Genomic DNA, 4,656 nt, shown 5'->3' on the forward strand with positions numbered 1-4,656 from the left:
TGGTTTTAACAAGCCTTTGAGGGTAAGGTATAGGTGGTTTGTAAGGTGGTGGAGGTACATAAGGTTCCTTCTTTTCTAGGGTATCCTTATTACTCTCTTCCTTTTCCTTAGGTTCACTTTCCTCAGTAGATTTCTTAGGGTTTTGGTTTTCTATCCTTGGGTCAGACGGTCCTTCCACTTCCGTTCCACTTCTTAATATAATTGCATGAGCTTGGCTTCTCGGATTAGGTTGGGGCTGTCCAGGGAATGTACCGGTTGGTGCAGCAGTAGGTGCTTGTTGTTGAGCTACTTGAGATATTTGTGTTTCCAGCATTTTGTTATGGGTAGCCAGGGCATCTACTTTGCTTGCGAGTTGTTTAAGTTGTTCGCCAGTGTGTATGTTCTGGTTTAAGAAATCTTTATTGGTTTGTTGTTGGGAAGCTATAAAGTTTTCCATCATGATTTCCAAGTTGGATTTTCTAGGGGTATTATTGTTAGGATTTGGTTTCTGATATCCTGGAGATATAGATGGGGTTTGATTCGGAGACTGTCCAGGCGCGTATAAAGCATTATTACTCTTATATGAAAAGTTTGGATGGTTCTTCCAATTTGGGTTATAGGTATTCGAATAGGGGCTTCCTTGAGCATAGTTTACCTGCTCTGTTTGGATTCCAGTCAAGAGTTGACATTCCGCAGGAGTGTGGCCTTGGATTCCACAGACCTCGCAATTCTGAGTTATAGCAACCACGGCGGTTGGTGGTGATACGTTTAAACTTTCAATTTTCTGGACCAAAGCATCCACTTTTGCATTAACGTGATCGAGGTTACTTATCTCGTACATGCCAGTTTTCGGTTGAGGTTTTTCCACTGTTGTCCGTTCGGTTCCCCACTGATAGTGGTTTTGGGCCATGCTCTCGATAAGCTGGTAAGCATCAGCATAAGGTTTGTTCATTAGTGCACCACCTGCAGCGGCGTCTATTGTTAACCTTGTATTGTATAAGAGACCATTATAAAATGTGTGAATAACTAACCAGTCTTCCAAACCATGGTGTGGGCAAAGTCTCATCATGTCTTTGTATCTTTCCCATGCTTCGAAAAGAGACTCATTGTCTTTCTGTTTAAATCCGTTTATCTGGGCTCTTAACATAGCTGTTTTGCTTGGTGGAAAATATCGGGCAAGAAAAACTTTCTTCAACTCGTTCCATGTGGTGACTGAGTTGGAAGGGAGAGATTGAAGCCATCTTCTAGCGCTATCTCTTAATGAGAAAGGAAAAAGACGAAGTCGAATTGCCTCTGAAGTGACACCATTAGCTTTAACAGTATCAGCATATTGAACAAATACGGATAAATGAAGGTTTGGATCTTCGGTAAGATTTCCAGAGAATTGGTTCTGTTGCACAGCCTGCAACAGTGAAGGTTTAAGTTCAAAGTTGTTTGCTTCGATTGCGGGCGGAGCAATACTTGAATGCGGTTCATCTTGCGATGGAGCGGCGTAATCTCTAAGAGCACGAGCTGGTTCTGCCATCTCGGTTAAAGAAGGAAAAATGTTTTTGATATCAGGAAGGTTTATAGGAGGGAGATTGTTTTCGGCACGATATTCCCGAATTCGTCGTAAGACTCGGAGATATAGTTCGATATCGTTGATTCGTAAATAGAGCGGTTCGCCTTGAGAGCGAGTGCGTGGCATACAAATCAACGAAGGAAAGAATAGAAGGAAAAAGAAACCTTAGTCTCTACAGCGTAACGGAAGAGTTACGATATCGATTGAATAAAAGTCCCCGGCAACGGCGCCAAAAACTTGATCGCTCGACTGTGTGAGTCGAGAATGGGATACAAACTGCAAGTGCACAGTTCTATCGCGTAGTTTTAAAAGATATCGATCCCACATGGACTTATGAATCGATATACCGTTATCTAAAGTCACTACGTAAATCTAAGGTGAAAATGTTTGATTGTTTGGGGAAAAACTAAGAGCTAAACTAATATCTAGGTTGAATATCAATAAAACGGATATCGGTATGTAGTTCGTCAAAACTAGGGAATCAATTCCTTGTCGGTCTCTCGGTTTTAAAATAAATCGTTTCGATTAACTTTATTGGTTAAAGGTTTTATCTCAAACTCTCGCTCTGTTGAAGAAACCATGATCTTATATTAATGTAGCTGTCACTTATAATTAAGTCAAAAATCATATTTTGAAAACAATAAAGTTGCAGAAACTCCTTTTAAGAAAATACTGACCGTTTTAAACACCCTTATCTCAAACTTTCGCTCTGTTGACTTAGGTTATACAATTAAATCTAAATGCTTAACTCTCGTCCTCACATTCAATCTTTAAAAATACTTTTTGGAAAAAAGTCAGAATTTAATTAATTCTAAAACTTGCTCTCGCCCTGAGATAGACTTAATGACTAACTTACACTGTCCAGTTAAAACCTCAAACTCTCGCTCTGTTGGTTTCAACTTCTTTATGCCTTTTACTTTTGTAAAAAATCTTGTTATTAAACCTGTAAGTTAAGACCATAAAAAGATTGATTCTAATTTTAAGTTTGAATAGACCGACTTAGTCTTGACCCCTTTTTCTGCTTACTTTACATACCGATACCTAGGCAAATTAGCCAGACATGCTAAATAAATAAGAATTTATATCATGCATAAACAGACTCATTCCAGGCAGGCAATATGAATAAACAATAGGATAAAACATTAAAAATTAAATAACAATTAAAGAACCTGAATGCGTAATACAATGGTCTTGAACACTCCACCACAAGCCGGTAGGATTTGTTCTTGGATTCTTCAATTAAACAGTAAAATAAATCAAGGAAATAAAACTCGAATATAACGTAAGGTTAAATCCGGTATAAAGTTGCACAGTAGTTTCCGGTGTAGAAACTACTACGCGAAAAATATCTAAAAGCTAAGAACGGGGGAAAATAAATTGCAAGGGAAAAAGAAAATAAAGCTTGCAAAATAAAATAAATAAAGTGAACGATGCTGGAAAGGAAGAAAAATAGGCAAAGGCGTGAAAAGTAAATTTGGCAGAGCTTCCGCAAAACTGAGCGTGCAAAAACTGTGTATTTTTTCTGGTTTGTGAGATGGCTATTTATAATAGCCTTGGTAACTGCATTCCGTTTCTCCCATTCTTCAGCGTGGCTATATCCACGGCGTGCATATAGGAGACCAACTCCTTAACGTTATTCTTCAAGTCTTTCTGAGGGCGATACTTGCGCCAAAAAGGTAGTGGAGTTGTGTGACGCTCGTCACGCTATGTGTGACGTCCGTCACAAGTCTGTTTTGTGTGACGCTCGTCACGCACCCTGTGACGTCCGTCACAGGCACAACGTTGATGACTTGTGCGCTTTGGGCTGGGCTTTGGCATTTGGTCCCTTTTCTCTTCTTTTTACACCTCCTTTTCTTCCCTTTTTCACTTTTGCTTCAAAATGGATACCTGATATAAATAGAAGAGGAATACTGCATAATATCTGATAAAATGAGATGAACTAGCGTAAATGATAAAATAATTTAATTGAATTAAGTCTTAAAAAGCGATATAATTTCGTGTTATCACGAGACTCCTTCACACTAATTCTCAAGATATGCTCTTGAGATTGTTCCAACTACATCTCAAGATTTCAGTCGGGAAGCTCCAATCGACGTGTCATCTTTGTCGACTCTTGTCCATTAATGCTAACTTTTAGCACTTCATAACATAAAACATTGACTTGATCTTTTCTACTAAATAGAAAATTCTAGGTCAACACCAGGCCATCCAAAGAACAAGATAGAACAAATGAGAATGAACGAATGTGCTGAAGCACTAGTGCAAATGTCTTCTTCTTATGCTTGATTTTCGAATCTTCTCATGTCTTCGTAAACATACCTACCAATATTGTCCAAATAATAATACATATTTTTTTCACCCTTAAAGTAACCCATCGTATATTATAAATTATTTCTTTAAACCAAAAGATATGATCAAACCAAAAGATATGATCAAACCAAAACAAATTCTTCAACTCTATTATTTTGTTAATTAAAATATCAGGAATGTGATTCCCTAATCTTTTTTACATCAAATACATATACCGTATACATTATTCACAGTATTTATACGGTGAATAATATTTTTTTAAAATAAAAAAATATTTTGTTATAAACAGTATCCATATGAAAAATACTGATAAATAATAACTTTAAAGTAGTGAAATAAAATTGATCAATATAATATAAAAAAAGTTAATAAAACGATGAAGTTGATTAATAAACGCTCAAATATTAAAAATAATTTTTAGTAGTACGTCAAAATTGATTAATAAAAAATAAAAAATTGGTGACTGAAGTTACGAAATTCGTTAGTAAAAGGTTAAGATATTAAAAGTAATTTTCGAATAATCATCAAATTGATTAATATAATATAAAAGATTGATTGATAAAAAATTTTAATTTTATATTAATATTATTTAATTTAAAAAATAAATAATTAAATTTTTATTTTAGAAAAACATTATTATAATATTTTAAATTTTCACCGTATTGATGAATGAACAATGAATATTTTTAGTATAAAAATATCTTTTCTTAAAATATATCCAATTTAAACCAAATTTAAAGTTTAGATTAAATTTCAACGAATCATCTTTAGACAAACAAAATAAAACAAACCAAAGATTTATATTT

General features: G+C 35.2%; 1 pseudogene; it reads left to right on the plus strand.

The window, feature by feature from the left end:
* The first annotated feature begins 1,019 nt into the window (after window positions 1–1,019).
* Window positions 1,020–1,119, plus strand: LOC127076939 (uncharacterized; annotated as a pseudogene).
* Window positions 1,120–4,656: the final 3,537 nt, after the last annotated feature.

This window comes from Lathyrus oleraceus, chromosome 4 (genome assembly GCF_024323335.1).
Source record: "Lathyrus oleraceus cultivar Zhongwan6 chromosome 4, CAAS_Psat_ZW6_1.0, whole genome shotgun sequence".
NCBI classification, from domain to species: Eukaryota; Viridiplantae; Streptophyta; class Magnoliopsida; order Fabales; family Fabaceae; genus Lathyrus; species Lathyrus oleraceus.